At 36.7% G+C, this 17,666-nt stretch overlaps 1 protein-coding gene across 2 annotated transcripts in view; it reads left to right on the top strand.

The window, feature by feature from the left end:
* The window catches only part of LOC106667329 (elongation of very long chain fatty acids protein AAEL008004-like), a 93,391-nt gene that overhangs the window by 46,920 nt on the left and 28,805 nt on the right, over positions 1-17,666 (top strand). Inside the window, exon 1 of one of the 2 annotated variants that reach the window (XM_014395213.2) lies at positions 12,547-12,791. The exons of the other annotated variant lie outside the window; for it this stretch is intronic. The gene's annotated coding sequence lies outside the window, so the exon portion shown is untranslated. Of the gene's footprint in view, positions 1-12,546; positions 12,792-17,666 lie in introns of those variants that run through there. 2 annotated transcript variants of the gene reach the window in all.

Below are 17,666 nucleotides of genomic sequence, written 5' to 3'. Positions count from 1 at the left end.
AAATGCTTAATCTATGACTAGCCCGTCAACCCAGGGGGACATCTTTAAAAGTAATTATAAAAAAAGCCCGTCAAGTCCAAGATGCTTACTCTTGTAAAGAAGTCAAAGTTAGACAAACTGTGGAAATCAAGCTTGATTTTTTAATTTTATTGGTACTTAATATATGTGATAGAGTTCCTCATTTTGAATACTTTCGAATAAAGTCCTTGGAGCTTAAGGAAGCCCGATAAGTTCCACAAATTGGATCCAAAATGCTTACTTTTGTAAGGAAGTTACACTTAGACAAATCTATGGAAATCAAGCTTGATTTTATAACTTTATTGATACTTAATTTTTTTTAGAAAGGTTTCTAATTATGAATACTTGTCATATACTGTGCTTGGAGCTTAAAAAAGCCCGTCAAGTCCAACGAAGTTCAAAAATGCTTTCTTATATAAGAAAGTCACACTTAGACAAAACTATGGAAATCAAGCTTGATTTTATTACTTTATTGGTACTTAAATTTTTTTGGAAAAGTTCCTAATTATGAATACTAGTCGAATAAAACCCTTGGAGCTTATGAAGGCCCGTCAAGTCACATAAAATTGGACCAAAATGCTTACTTTTACAAGGAAGTCAAACCTACAAAACAATATGGAAATTATGCTTGATTTTTTTATTTTATTGGTACTTAATATATGTGATAGAGTTCCTCATTATGAATCCTTGTCGAATAAAGTCCTTGGCGCTTAAAAAAGCCCGTCGAGTCCCATGAAGTAGGACCAAAATGCTTACTTTTTCCAGGAAGTCAAACTTAGACAAAACTATGGAAATTAAATTTGATTTTATTAGTTTTTGGTATTTAATTTTTTTTGAAAAATTTCCTAATTGTGAATACTTGTCAAATAAAGTCCTTGGACCTTAAAAAAGGCCGTCAATTCACGTCAACTTGCTTACTTTTCATGGAAGACAAACGTTGACAAAACAATGGAGAATAAGCTTGATTTTGTTATTTTATTAGTACTTTAAAAAGTCCCTAATGATGAACATTTGTCTAATAAAGCCCTTGGTGCATAAAAAAGCCCGTTCAAGTATCATATAGTTTGACTCAAATGCTTACTTTTGTATGCAAGACGAACTTAGACAAAACTAAAGAAATTAAACTTGATTTTATTATCTTATTAGTACTTAAAATATTTGAAAAAGCTCCTAATTACGAATACTTGTCCAATAAAGTCCGTGGTGCTTAAAAAGGCCCATCAAAGTTGGACCGAAATGCTTACTTTTATAAGGAAGTCAAACTTCGATAAAATTTATTATTATTGGAACTGAAAATAGGTGTGATAGTGCCTCGAAGTTTCCTTTCTGAATAAGGTCCTTGGTGCTTAAAAAAAGTCCTGCCAGTCGTCCTTCAGTGGTGCTTAGGCCAGCTTCCATTTCCTTCCCGCCCCCTTTTGTGAACTTAAAGATTATCTTTTCCTCTCTAGAAGAAAAGACCGTCTTTGAAACTAACTCGTACTCATGTTAAGCCCCTCCAGGCAGTCGCGAGTCTCCATCTGCCGGCCGCACCTCCAACCAGCAACCACGATCCAGTGGACAATTCAAGATTTTTCTGTTTCTTTGCAGAAATTATTTAATTAATTAAAAACGTTCCGAATTATAGAAGACTGACAATGCCTAGGGTTGAAAATTTTATTAATTAATTGGATAATTTATTGACGATCAGAGCACAATTTGGTTAAATCTCTTTGAAGGAGGTAAAAATGTCCGTTATATCCGATTTACTGTGGAAGCGGCAAGGCAGCACCTGGTATTTTTTCTCCCAGAAAGGGCCAAAATTGGTCAGCAGTAGTTGAAAATGGCGAATAAAAACTTTTGGTGCACTTGGCGTCTCCTGAACTAACTGGTCTAAGAGTGTCGATTATGAGAAGCCAATCGTACTCCTAGTCCAGCACAGTAGCAGTTTTTGGCTGTTCCGTTGTGAAACATATCCAAGACGGGAAGGCGCATCGTGATGTTTTCCCATGTGTTTCGAACCTTTGGGTCCGAACAGTTTCGCTCCTACTCGCCACACCCCGTATGTGGCCGTGTATTGTTAATAAACAGCAAAATTAAATATGCCTGTATTTTTTTTTAAATTTTAGACTATCAAGGAGACTGGATTTTATCGGGTCCGCCTTATTCTTATTTCATTTAAACCCCTTGGCATTGCTTGGTTCGAGGTGGATGGCATTGCTTCGAGGAGGATGTCCGCCCTGCCTAGCGATTTTTATTTAATGACCCATATTCTAGTATTTTCTTTGAAAATTAGTTGAAGTTTAAAATGTTGTTCACGGAGAAAGATGGTGGATAAGACTCTTGGGTCCGTCTTGCTTCGCTTAATCCAATGGTCATATCCATCATGGTAACATAAAATTCAGACACGTAACGGCTTTTGGCTGTTTTCTTTGTATTGGCCATGTCATGAGAAAGCATCAAGGGACATTTCTCGATTTATTTTGATTGTTAGTAAGTCCTCGTTAAGTTGTTAGTAGGTCCTCTTTTTCAAACTTATGGCCCGCCATATTCTTGTCTTACATAATTAGTGAAGTTTAAATTGTTGATCCTGGAGAATGATGACGAATAAAACTTTTGGGACCGTCTTGCTTTGCTGAATATATTCTTGTCTTATTCCTCAAGGTGATATAACATCCAGACCGGTACATTGGGTTTTTTTTAGCTGTGTTTCACGCCGTATGCCTTGTTGTGAGAAGATATCTAGTGACATTTTCCTGTAATAAGTTTTTTACTGTTGGCATCGTTTTGGTCCGCCCTGCCTCGCTATTTTTACAACTAAGGAATATGCCCCATGTTCTAGTATTTTATTTGAAAATTAGTTGAGTTTAAAATACTGGGCATGGAGAAAAGATGGTGGATAAGACGTTAGGTTACGTGCTTAATCCAAGGGTCATACACGTCATCGATCAATGTAATATTAAATCCAGGACCGACTATTCCGATAGATTTTAATTGTTAGTAACTTTTGGGTCCGCCTTGCATCGCTGTTTTTTAATCTTATAGCGCCATATTTTCGTTTTTACCTAGTTAGTTGAAGTTTAAAAGGTTGATCCTGGAGATCGATTATTAGATCAGAATTTTGCGGCCGTTTTGCTTTGCTGAATTCAATGGTTGTCTTCATCAAGGTTATGTAATATCTAGACCAGTCAGTGGCCGGTTTTGCCTGTTGCATTCCATATGCCATGCCATGGGGAAGCATCTCGGGTGATATTTTCCGATAATTCTTCTACGGCTAACTTATTTGGGTCCGTTCCGTCTCGCTGTTTTTCAAACTTAAACCTTAAAACATTGAATGTACCGATTGTGATCACTGTTTTTTGTCCAGATAAATTCTGGGGTCTCAGCCCTTGGGCACATTTGATCACACTGGGCCCGTTTCGTCTCGCTCTTTTCCACCCGTTTTCTCGTTATATATATTTTTTAATGGACGGATGGAAAATCTCGAAATGGCTGAAATCTTGTCTATCTCCTTCGCAAGCGGCGGTAGACGTGTCGCAAGCCGAGCAATCCCCCAGCGCGGGGAAACCGGTCTGCTCACTGGGTGACTGGGTCACTTCCTTATGTCTTCACTTTCTCTCCGAGTTGCGCGGGTCGACTCTCCCTTTCCATTTCTTATTGGGGATATCGGTTATTTGAATAAGTCCCGGAGTAAATTAAGTCAAGGATGCTTGAATAAGTCCGTCAAGTCCAACGATGTTTGGCCAAAAACGCTCTTTTCCTCCAAAAACACGTCTGCTTTTTAGCATAACCAGCCAGAATTACATAATTTCCCGGATTGTTAACTAGTAAAATTCGAGATGAAACGATTTTCAATAAGTCCGGAAGTAAATTAAGTCCGGGGACTTGAATAAGTCCGTCAAGTTGCATGAGGTTTGGCAAAAAACGAATTTTTTCAAAAATAGGTCAGATTTTTAGCATAACCAGCCAGAATTACATAATTACCCCTTGATTGTTTAACGCATACATTTCGGCAGGACACAATTTTCAATTAAGTCCCGGAGTAAATTAAGCCCGTTTTACATAAAAAAGCCCGTCAAGTCTCAAGAAGTTTGACCCAAAACTTTACTTCTGCAAAGAAACCAAGCCAATCTTTGACAAAAAAATTGTTTAATTTTATTATGTCATTAGTACTCAAAATATGTGAAAACTGCTTATTAATGAATTATTTCTGAATAAAGTCCGTGGTGCTTAAAAAGGACAGTCAAGTCCCAGGAAAAACTATGGAAAATAAACTCGATTTTTATTTATTTTATTCGTTCTTAAAATTGGTAATATTAAAACTGACTAATTAATTGGTGTATTTTGTTCGAATCAAGTTAGTGGTGCTTGAAAAAGCCGGTTAAGTTTAACCTTAATAAATGTATAGAAATTAAGCTTAATTTTCTAACTTTAAAGGTACTTCAAATATATGGATAAGCGCCTAATGATGAATACTTAACCAATAAACTCTATGGTGCTTAAAAAAGCCTAACAAAGTTCAAGTTCTAATTATTACTATCACAAGGAAGTAAAAAAAAAAAAAGTCCCATGAAGTTTTACCAAAATGCTTACATTTACAACGAAGATAAACATTGACAAAACTATGGAAATTAAGCTTGATTTTATTGTTTTAAAGATGAATATTTGGTTAATGCAGTCATTGGTGCTTAAGAAAAAACGTCAAGTCCCATAAAGTTGGAGCGAAATGTTTGCCTTTGTAAAAAAGTCAAACTTTGACAAAAATCGAAATTAAGCTCGCTTTATGCCATTAGTACTTAAAATAAATGGCACAGTGCTTAATGAAAAATACTTGACTAATAAAGTACGTGGTGCTTAAAAAAAGCCCCGTCAAGTCCCATGTAGTTTGACCAAAATGCTTACTCATATAAGGAAGTCAGTCAACCTTTGACAAAACAATAAAAAATATGGTTGATTTTGTTATTTTTTGGTACTTAAATTTTAAAAAAAAGGTCCCTAATGATGAACGTTTGTCTAATAAAGCTCTTGGTGCTTACAAAATCCCATCAATTCCCGTGAAGTTTTACGAAAGTTCTTAGATTCACAAGGAAGTGAAACTTGGAGAAAACAATGGAAATTAAGCTAGATTTTGTTATTTTATTGGTATTTAAAGTTCCTAATGATGAACGAATGCCTAATGAAACCCGTCAAGTCCCACGAAGTCCGGATCTGTATTTCGCGAACAGATTCCGCCTACGTGGTCCTTGGTTTTCTGAAATCTCACTTTTTCGAATATATCGGCCCTCAAACGCCAAGTCGGTTTCGACTTCCTGCTCCGCGCGGGGACTTAAAACTCGGTCACGGCCGTGCCGGAGTGGAAAACAAGTACGGCAAAGCCAAGGAGGCGAACTTGAGCGCTTCCAAGCCCCGCACCTTTTGGGCTTTCGCCCTCTCCAAAAAAAGCCTACACCACTTCTTTATCTATATATATATAAAAAGACGCAATAAGATGCAAAGTGCTTTTTCAAAAAGGAAGAACGAAAGAAGGATCTGCGAAGTCCTTGGGCGAAAAACGTCCCCAAGTTCGATTAGAAACTGCTTTAAAATACACTGAATTGGAGAATCTAAAGATTATCAACATCCGACAAGGTTATAAAACAAAAATAGATTTTCAAGTTCCCCCCCCCCCAACCAGTAAATAATTGGTCTAAGAGAAAGAATATTTCAATTAGATCAGCTGTTCTAAAACGGGTATTGGCAACAGGATGGGTTTATATAAGAGTTATAATTCAAACGACGCTCAGCATCAGGAAGGTATAATTCAAATTGCATTCATTACGAGGAAGGTTATTCAGCATAAGGAAGGTTATAGAGAATCATGAGGGTTATACAACGGTTACAATTCAGGTGACTAAGCATCAGGGAGGTTGTAGTACGGTTATAAATCAAACGACAGTCAGCATCGGAAAGGCTTTAGAGCATTATGTAGGTTATAGAAAGTTTACAATTCTAACTACACTGAGCATTATGGAGTTTACATAACGGTTACAATACAGCGACATACAGCATTTGGAGGTTATAGAAAGGATTAGGGAGGTTATTTTGCTGTTAGACGAGCTGTTCTAAACCGTGCATTAGTTAGTATCAATGAGGTATAGAATAATTATTATACAACTTACTTATAATATGATTATAAAATAAACAGCGCATCATCTGTTCAAAACGTGCATTAGCATCAGTAAGGTTAACATAAAAAAAATTATCTGGAAGGTTTTACAATGGTTACCAATCGAAACAAAAGTCAAGTTTTCAGGTATTTTAAAACGGAAGAGGTTACACAGAGGTTCATTAAATTTCAAGTAGCAAATTAATTTTGTGTTACCAATCATTCGGAAAATCTATACATAACCTGTTTACCGGAAGGGTAAAAGAAGGTAACCTTTTTCTAAGAAATTTTCGGAAGGAGTCAGATCTAAACAAATGTGGGGGAAAAGTTACTTTTCATTTAGAGTGCCTCCTGGTCTTACAAAGTCAATGACAATAATGAAGGTTACAACATTGTTCCTAAGAAACGATCGTATCTAATACCTTTTGTGAGGTTAAAACAAGGTTATCTTCTCGGATGTAAGTCCTAGAAGGACGCCGTGTATTCTCGCCTTACGACGAAGGTTACGACAATTTTTCCATTCATTGTTACTAAACTGATAGATTTACTCCCGCTTTTCTTTCTCCGTCTGCCCATTTCTAAGAAATCTGTACAACCCCACTTCGACTATGGTTACAAAAGGTCTTATCCTATTATTGTCAATTAATCTTTTGTTGTGGTGAGGTTACAGCACAGTTATCTTTTCGTACATGGTCTCGTATTGCGGCGGAGGTTACAACATTGTTTCCCACCATTTTACATTTTTTGCGTTTAACTTAATCCCTATAGCGGATGAATTTAAGCTAGTTACTTATTTTATTTTCAAACTTTTAGCTTTGACTTACTTTACGACGAAGGTTACTACATTGTTTCTTACCAGTTTATTACTTTTCATTTTTTAATGACTCTTTTAGAGAAACGTTACAGGATGGCTAATTTGTTCGTACGATTTTGTTCTTAAAATAACTTTTTTGTGAGGTTACGGCGCTGTTTCGGTCTCTGAGTCGGGTTACATAGCTTTTGCCATTGATTTGCCCTTTCAAGAAAAAAAGGTTATAATCTGGTTATAATATTTTTTCCTTTTATTTTGCCTTTTGTGTGGTTACAATGACGTTACTGCTAAATTACTAATCTTATATAAGTCTTCTTTCCGCGAAGGTTATAACACTGTTTTAGAAGAAAGGTTAGAAGCTGGTTGCTTTATTAAAGATAGTTTTTAATTATCCTTTTCGGAGGCTACTGCACGGTTTACGTCTATGGGCTGAGGTTATCGCTTATAATTCTATTATTTCTCTTTAAAAGAAAGGTTATAAGATGGTTCATTATTTTTCTTCCTTTCAATCTGAGCCTTGTGAGGTTACAGCGCGGTTATCTTCTCGGATATGAATCCTAGAAGAACGCCGTGTGGCCCCACCTCGCGACGAATTTTAAGGCATCGTTCCCAATATGTTAGCTTTAACCCCACCCCCACCCCATAAATTGATACAATACCAACTCCACCAGTATTTTGATTTCAGTTTAACGATTAACGGACGGCTCAATCGGCACTTGATCATAATCCCTTTGCAGATTACCGTCACACTTGGATATGGATAAGCCGATTTGATAAGGATTAATTTTTGCATACTTTTTTCCCCCAACCGACCCCGGGCTGGGCTCGGGCGATTTTGTTTTTCCCAAACGTGGATCGTCCCTATTGAGGAGGATTACCGACAGGTTTGGATTTAGATTGGGTTATCCGATTTTGAGGTGTGGCTGTGGGTTTTTTGACTAAACTCGACAATTTACGATTTGGCAGGCGTTTCCAATTTCTCTGTACTATCCAGGAATAGGTTGAGATTAAGATTGATACGGGATAATCCGATGGAAAGGTTCTTTTGGATTATCCCAAATCTAATGCCCACTTTTGGGTGATGAATGAAAAAAAAATGACGACCAATGTACGGATTAATCCATTCGTGTGTTGGATAGAGATGGGTTAGGATGAGAGGGGTTAACCTCTGGATAATCTATTGCAAATTAGGTACACAGGTTGAAACCTTTCGGGAGGTTGCGCAAGGCTGAAAGTTTATGGTAGGTTGCATGTGAGGTTGCACTGGCTGAATCAACCTTCTGTGAGGTTGCAAGGGAAAAATACACAGTTTGAAACCTTCTGAAGGATGCACAGGGCAAGGTGATACATGAAACGTTCCTGGTAGGTTGAAAAAGAGAATGCATAGGTTGAAACCTTCTAGGTGGTTGTACGAGATTCTCTTATTGGGAGGTTACAAGGGAAAAATGCATAGATTGAGATCACAAAATTAATTGCTGATATAACAATCTAAATGTGTCTGATCTGATCTCCTTGGTCGTTAACAGGAGAGGTTTTTTGGCAGGACCGGTCACCGAATACTTTTCTGAAAAATTATATACGGGCCAGTGTCCCAATTGATATAACAATGTCATAACGTTCCAAATGTGTCTGATCTCCTTGGTCGTGAACAGGAGAGGTTTTTCGGCAGCACCGAATACTTTTCGACCACTGGCCCAAGTTGATATAACAATGTTATAACCTTCCTTGCCTGTAGGCCTATAGGATCTCTTTTGCTTATGAAAGCTTTTTCGGCAGGTTCGTAATATTTTTCTTGAAGGACAAACAGATATTTTTCCTGTTTATTTGTGCCATTTTGTGAACGGACGTCACAGATTTTCTTTTCCGCCACCTCACTTAATCACCCTTGATTGCTCACTGATGAGGGTGGGGTCATGAAACGGCTATCCTTGACACCGAGGGAATTGGATGACTAGGCGGAACAGGTGAGGATTCGGCAGAAAAAAGGAACATTAAACGCTAACGAGTTAACCTTTTTAATGATCCTACGTTTATCGTTAATTCGTAGAATTTTCAAGAAGCAAATATCTACCTCAAAGTTTGGGTAACAATGCTGTACCCTGCGACATTATTGAAAGAGGTTGCAAGGTTAAACCTTCCTGTAAAACGGGCTTCAGTATTTTATAAAATAAATTTCTTACAAGCATTATAAATAATAATGCGTTAAGAGTTTTTGTGCCAGCGTAACGATGTTGTAACCTTCGACAAATGTTAAGAGTGATTGCCAAGTTTTATAACATTACTCGAAAGTAGGTTTCAGTAGTTTTTAAAACACATTTCTTTTCCAAGCAGTATAAGAATATATTGATGAGGGTTTATGTGTAACGGTAACAATGTTGTAACCTTCCACAATGTTAAAAGAGGATGCAATTTTCATCACCTTCCTCAAAGGTCGGTTTCAATATTTGTAATATATATAATTATGAAGAAGTATAAATAGTATAAAGTTAAGAAGAAATGTTAAAAGATGATAGAATGTTTATATGATAAAATGTAACAATAATATAACATTAAATTTTTTGTGTGACGTTGAAACCGTTCCTCATTATTCGCAAGAAATACATCAGATTTCCGCATCTTGAGATTTTTTAAACAAAACGGTCAGGTTATAAGTCTATAAATAATGTCGTAACCTTTCGTGTTTTGTTGATTTTATTCTCTTCAAAATTATAAGTACATGATGACATGTCGTGAATTTGTATTTTTACTCTTAGCAACTTTACAATGCGTAAATGTATCAAAGTCAACCTCCAAGTAAGAGGATATTTAATTACAACAATTTGACAACCTTCACAGAAGGTCGAAAAGTCTATAAACAATTTCGTAACCTTTCATGTTTTTTCTCCAAAGTTGTAAGTACATGAAAACACGTGAATATGTATTTTTGTGGTTCGATTCTAGATAGCAATAACATAACGTTCAGCGTCTGGAGGGCTTATGACCTTCTCTGATCGAATATGAAATTATATAGCATAATCTGATTTGTAAGGTATTATTTTCAAAGATTGTAATTTTCCCAATTTTGTCCCCCAGTTTTTCGAGATCACAATGTCATAATCTACAAGACAATTATAACGTAGCCTAAAAAGCTCTTTAAAAATGTATAATCCTTTTGTTCAGTTCTGAAATAGGTCATTATCTGGTTATGTCGTTGTTACATAGATTATAACCCTACCATTAGGGTCATTCGAGATAACCTTATCTTAACCTACTGCGCCTTTCGCGCTTTTGCTACTTTTCTCAAGCAGAGTAATAAATGGAATTGTAAATTCCAGTTTAATTGTACATTAAATCATAGTTCTTACGCCATTTTCTTCTTATTCAATGTAATAATCACATAACCTGCAATGCCCAACAATGTTATAACCTCTGTGTTACTTTTAACCACCATGTGTGAAGTTAAGTTCCAAACGCTCTTCGCGTTCACGACGCGTAATCCCATAATTTCAACCTGCTACCTTGCAACTTCCCAGACTATATTAATCATAACCGTGCTAACCTACCCAGTTCGTGTACACAGTATTGTGGTCCGAATCTTTTGATACTAAAGGACGTGTATCCTTGACCTGCCAATCCAAGGTTCCGTGGCCCAACAAAAAAGAACATCTTATAACAATGATGTAACCTCCGTGTTATTCTGTTCATTCACTTTGTTTTGAATTCAAAAGCGCCCAGTTTTTATTAGCGATATTCTACTATTTTTAGTTTAGTGAAATTTTGCTGTTGGATTAAAAAAAAAAAAAAAAAAATATATATATATATATATGTAAAGCGACAATGTTTCCTCTCAGTTTCTCGGACTGAGGAAATTTTGCCGCGTTTGCCTTTTGCAGTTAAAACTACGACTACCTCATACAATCACCGACTTGCTATGTTCTTAAACCATTTTCAATTGTGAATTGAATTGTGTCGAGGTGGAAGCCGCGTACGTCTGTGAATTCGTCAAGAAAAGAAATGTAAGATAGAAATCTGGCGGTCCGATCTGCCCGTTATATTTTGACTGCAATTTTGCCGCCCGGCCAGCCATCGAAGAACACTTGGCGGCGATTTTGCCGCTTCGTCCCAGTAAAAAAAAAAGAACTTTGGGGATTATCAAATCTATCGAAGCATATTTCAATGAGACTGTGATGACACATTTACCTGTCAGTATGAAAAAGCAATTTTGTCCCGTCATTCTTTTCATAAAAGTTCAGCATGAATCGTAATATTTTCCCCGTACGGATCAATAGTGAAAGTGGCGTTTACCTCGACCTTGAGTGAAATTTTGCCGCGCCAGTCCTGTGCGATTTTTGAACCACCATAATGTTACCGTGTACGTTTAAAAATTTGTTTAAAAGAAATATACTATACAAATTTGATGTGCCTGTTATATTCTCTCTGCAATTTTGCCGCCCGGCTATCCAACGATCACTTGGAGGCAATTTTGCCAGGTCGTTCCTTTTAAACAATCAACCGAAATATTGCCGCACCAAGCCCATGAAATTTTCGGCATTTTTGCCGCCCCAGGGGATTACGAAATTTATCGAAGCATATTTCAGTATGAAACTGTGATGACATATTTACCTGTTAGTTTGCAACAGCACTTTTGTCGCATTATTCTTGGCCACATATTTGTTCTTTTTTCGTCCCAGCAATTTTGCCGCTTGGGTCCGCCTTCTTCCGAGGGTAGAAATTTTTCGAACCGCAATTTTGCCGCTCTTTCTTTTGAGTTTATATCGCATCGTTTGTGGCTATTTAATTTTCCCACCGTGGTCGGAGTCATTTACACCATGGGATTTGCCAATTTTGCCGTGTATGTCAGTTTCAGTCTCCAGCTACAGAGCTACTTTCAATTTTCTCACTCTGTTCAGCGAAATTCGCCCATTGAGTGTTGTGTTCTGGGTTGGAAATATTGCCGTCCAGATTTCACTGCAACGACGTTGCCATTCTAACCGTGGATATTTCTAGTTTTCCCAATGAAGCCAAATTCGCTGTTTTTGTATAGTGTCACGGGTCGCAATTTTGCCGCGGCTTCAGTTGGGTTTTTACTTGAGAAATTTTGCCTACCTTTACATTGAGCTAATGTCGCACAAATTTGGTCGCGTCTGTTAACAATTTGTAGAAACTTCTCCCCCACTTCTAGCATTCATGAATTTTTTTTCACCATGTTCGGCGAAATTTGTTGGATCTAATTTTTGCCCCTCCATTTGAAGAATTTGTACTTGATATTTTCACGCTGTGTTCACCCCAATTCGCTCATGCTCCGTTATTGTCACGGTTGACAATTCGACTAGGTCTGGGGTATGGCTTTATCTCAGAAATTTTGCTTCGTCCTGTGGAGATTCCCCCCTCTCATGCAAAATTTTGCCGCTTCCACTGTCGTTTTACTACTGATTCGTTTTGCCGCTTCAACGTTCGCTGGGAAATTCGCTCGAATCGGCCGGGGGGCAATTTTGCCGCCCTCGCACTCGACGCCCCCCTGGTTCCTCGCATCCCGGTCGGTGCCTTCTAGGCCCCTCACCCATCTTCTCGAGCTCCCCACCCGTTTCAAGGTATAAGTCCACACGGGTTCCGTCCGCGCCTTCACTTTCACTCAGTCAGTGCGCTTCGAATTAGCGTTTGAATTGTTTGTTTTTTTCACCCGTGAAAAAAATTAAATAACAAACAGAAATAATATTTAAAAAAAAAAAAATTGCAAAAAGTTATCGGGTGTCCAATTTTCAAAACAACCCCCGAGTGTGTTTGCAACAATCAAGTGGAAGTTGATTTTTTTCACTCAGCGAGTTTTTTTCCCGTGTCTTTTTATTTGGACCTAAGCTCGAGGTAAGCGGAAACAAAATTTTTTAGTTTTTCTTCACGCAAAAATATTTTGATTTTTTTATCCACACGATATGCGAATATGTCCAAAAAGGGACGCGGATTTTTTTTTTTTTTTAATTTAATTTCTGGCCCCTTAAAGATTTGAACGATTTGAAACTTCTTGCAACTATATCTGGATTAATGTAATGATTAGAGGATTAGGGATTGTATTTGGTTTGAAAAAAAAATTTGCATTCTGTCGAGTCGGACGGAAAAACTGACCAAAATCGTTACCCGTATTTTTTGTATTGTAAAAAAGATTAAAGGATTTATTCGAGGTAGATTAACACAAGATTATCAGTGGATTAAGAGTTTTTTTTACATTCGTTGTAACAGATATTTGTTATCGGATTCTATTTGACCAGATAGGATTATCTGTAACCATCCTAAGGATCCAATGAAATGATTGACAAATTATCTCAGATTTTGGCCAGATATGGCGTAATAATAAGAAGGATTAAAATAGGATTAATAATAAAAAAAACATGTCTGTCAGTTGTGGATTATCGAAGGGATGAACAAAAAAACGTCTGGTTTTTGGCCTCAAATCGAACGAACATTCTGTGGATTAATAAGGAATTAAATCGAATAATTTGTCCATTGAGAAGGGAATAAATAGAATAATCTGGATTAAGTAGAGACTAAAGCGAATAGTCTTTGGATTAACAAAGGGATTAACAAAATTAGATCTTTTTTTTTAAACCAAAATCTATTCAGTATTCGTTGGATTAATGATCAAATAGCAATCTATGGATTAAGAAATGATTAACAAAAAAGGTCTGGTTTTGGAACGAAATCGATCGAATAATCCTGAAGATCAATAAGAGATTAAAGAAAATAATCTATGGATTAATAAAGATTAACAAAATGGTCTCTTGTTTAGGACCGAATCTATTAATCATTAGGATTGAGGAGGGATTAACAAAATTAAATTTAGTTTTATTGTGACCAAAAGAATGGATCGAATAGGATAATCTTAGGATTAAGAATAAGAGATTAAATCGAACAATATGTAGATTAAGAAGGGATTAACAAAAATGGTCACCGGTTTTGGACCGAAATCAATCGAACAATCCTGAAGATTAATAAGTGCTTTAAAAAATAATCTCTGGATTAAGGATATAAAAATGGTCTCTGGTTTTGGACAGAAGTAGATCTTTCTATTAATCCTAAGGATTGAGAAGGGATTAACAAAATTGAATCTAGTTTTGTTCGGACCAAAATTAACACAATATTCTCTGGATTAATAATGAATCAAAGGGAATAATCTGAGGATTGAGATGAAGGGTTTAAATAAAATATGTGGATTAGGAAGGGATTAAAAAAATGGTCTCTGGTTTTGGACCGAAATAGATCTTAATCATGAGGATTAATAACGGATTAAGAATATTAAATCCAGGTTTTTTTGGACACAAATGGTACAATAGTCTTTGGATTAAGAACGGATCAATTGGAATAATATGAAAATTAAGAAGAAGGGATTAAGTAATATATGTAGATTAGGAAGGGATTAACAATAAAAATGTCTGGTTTTGAACGGAATAGATCTGTTGTTAATCCTGAGGATTGAGAAGATATTAACAAAATTGAATCCAGTTTTGTGGGACCAAAATCGATACAAAAATATTTTTTGCATTAATAATGGATCAAATAGAGTAATCTTAGAATTAAGAAGAAGGGGTTAAATAGAATAATCTATGCTATTATGAAAAGATTAACGAAATTTTTGGTTTTGGACCGAAATCGATCGAATAATTCTGAAGATTATGAAGGGATTAACAACATTTTATCCCTTGTATTCCTCCTATTTTGCATCAAAATATTACAGTATTCCTTGAAAGGATGATAGTAAGGATGAGGATGATAATAGTTCGTATTATATTTGGATTAATAAGAAGGGATTAAAAATAAAAGATTCCGTTAGTGTATCATCGCCTGCAAGTAAACGGGATTCAATAATCTGTGGATTAAGACGGGATTGACTTTTAATGGTTGATCAACTTAATCGGAGGATAAATACGTGATTACGCCTAATAACTTTTTTTTAATCCGCAATGAACAAATTTTCTGGGGATTGTAACAAAAAATAGTCATTTCAGACCAAATCCTCAGACGATTACGCTGCAAAAAATTACCGCTGGATTAAGAATGGATTAACAGCTGTTATTGCTTGTTTTGTACCGCGGTTTGTAATGATTGAATCATCGGAGGATTAAGGCGTAATTCGGAGGTTTCGATTCAAGTTAGTTGGATAATATTCGGCTATCGTAACACGTAAGGGTTGAAAGAATCCGGTTCATAATTTTTTAGGCCGTCTTAATAATTATAACCGGTCGCGTGTTTTTTTTTCTCGAATCGGCTTGGGGATAAATAAAATTGTATAACTGTTAATTCATGAGACCTTAATCTTTCGGTTGAAGGGGATGAATTATGTGGTCATAACCTGAAGCATTCGCCGGAAGGCTCACAGCCGAACCTGCAAGCGGATGACCTACCGCTAACCTCGGCTTGCAACCTTCCATCTATCTGAGTGCTCATATATAACCCCTGCTTGCGTACACCTACCCCCTAACATCAGCTACTCTGATGACGACTCTAACTTGCTTATAAATAACCTTCCAAGAAGAAGAAAAACCTACGATGATCTAGCACGCATACTTCTTTCCTTTTATTTAATTTCTTTTACAGCTTCTTAAAAGAAAAAAAGAAAAAAAAAACTATTTTTGTATTGTTGATTATTGGATTTTTTTAAACCTAACGAGTCAAATAATCAACAATTGTCAACGTTCAACCTGCCATATTGGTACAAATAACCTGCTAACATGTAACCTACCGCATTGAAATAAATACCTTCCAAGTAGCAATAAACATGTGGTTTCAGGTAAAAACATCCTCTCTTTCCTCAATAAATCCGGTTGCTAAGGGCTGATCGTTAATCTTTTGTTGTATTAAATTGTTTAACGGTCAGGCTCAAAAAAATAAGCTTTAAGAGAATTGTTTAAAAAAATAAATTTGTAATAGTAGTCAATCTTGGGTTTTTTGGTCATCGGGCCGGATCTGTACTATTAATAAAACTCCCAATTGATAAGATCTATTTTATGATTCCAATTAATACAAAAGCAAAAAAATTTTAATAAATTTCCCATGATCAAAATGCAAAGCCAAAACAATTCTTAATGTTTCATCACTGGTAATTGTTTCGTTTGGGTCCTCCGGGCCGGATTTGGCCGAACGCTCTTTATTATTAGTTTGTACTTATCAATCGAGATTTTTTTTAAATTTTCGATAACGCCTAAAACAGCCAGGCCCCCTTGTTTAGACTTGTTTGTACTTTAACTCTCATCGGCGGTCATCCGGTCTTCCGGCGATTCCTTCCGAGTTCTTTTCTTCAAATTCAATTTTTTTTTTAAATAAAAAAAAAATCTTTCCCCGACTTCTAACTTACATCCCCCCCCCGCCAAGTCCGACAAGACAACAGTAACGGATCTAATCTACCGGCTTGCGTCTCCGGTCGGTCTGTCTCAAGAACGCCACCGTTAAGAAGGTTTCGAAACGTTTACCAGACCGCAATGGTTTTTAGGGTCGTCCGCGGTTGATTAACGAGCCGTCTAATTGGGCTTGGATCTTGGGCAAGGCCTCGTCCTCATACCCTTAAATAGACGCACAATTAACAACACCTTTCCAATTTTCAGAAACACGGAAGGCCCGTTTCTGGAACTTTGGAAAAAACAACAACAAAAATACTGAACTTTTGGGTTTAAGACACGATTTTATCTTTAAAATTTTTCAAAAGAATAAAGCGTTCTTGACGTCATTACCAAATGGCGTGACGTCATGAACGTACCTGCTCAACTGTAACCTCTAAAATGGTTTAAAAACATAAAATCATGATCTGACGTTGGAAAAGCACGTGATGTCAAAAAATCGTGCTTTAAGACGCTCCTGACGCCATCAAAAACAAATGTCGTCAGACAAATGGTGCCCACGATATATGGAATGCCGGCTATAATTCTAGGCTAATCGATTGTATCGCAATGATGCCCGTAAGGCAAATGACGTCATGTACGTACCTGTTTAACTGTAACCTCCTACATGGGTAAAACTGATTTTATGTTATGTCGTCATGGCATACTTGCTCTACCATTAACTTTTAACTGTTTAACTTTCTTCAAGAAAGAAAGAAAAACACTGGTGGCCATGATCATGTACATACTTATTCATCTATAACCTCCTTCACGAGTAAATCTGAATTTACTTTATAATGTCATAGTGTACCTGCTCTACGCTTAATCCTTTCAATTGCATTCAACATGACGTCTCGGAAAGACTCCTTATCGTCATGAACACTCCCCTTCTTTAACTCTAACCTCTCGGTCCTATCGCAATGGCGTGCATGACGTCATGATTATGTCAGTTCTACTATAATCTTCTAGAAAGCTAAAAAACAAATATAGAAATAATGCCTTGACATCATGATAGTTATCCTTATTTTTCTGCTTATTCACTTTCTTGCTGATATTAATATTGATAGAGTACCCCTCATTCTTCAACTTATTCACTTCCTTGCTGATACAACTTACGAAAATACCATTTCTTGTGTTACCTTCCCCCTCGTCTACGGCGCCGAGTCCAACAATCTCTTGCATGGCCCACTTCAACAATGATTTGTTTTCTGTTGCCTCAATGACGTCACGTATGAGAATGGCGCCCAAGTCGATTGCAGGATACATGACGTCATGAAGGCACACGCTCTAACCTTCGCTGAAACCTAGACCAGTAGGTTATACGTTTATCCGATATGTTGCAACATGGCTACAATTTAAAAAAATTGCAAATACT

This window comes from Cimex lectularius, unplaced genomic scaffold (genome assembly GCF_000648675.2).
Source record: "Cimex lectularius strain Harlan isolate CLEC.00 unplaced genomic scaffold, Clec_2.1 scaffold10, whole genome shotgun sequence".
NCBI lineage: Eukaryota > Metazoa > Arthropoda > Insecta > Hemiptera > Cimicidae > Cimex > Cimex lectularius.
Note: the sequence above shows the minus strand (reverse complement) of the source record. Positions and strands in the feature narration are given on the sequence as shown.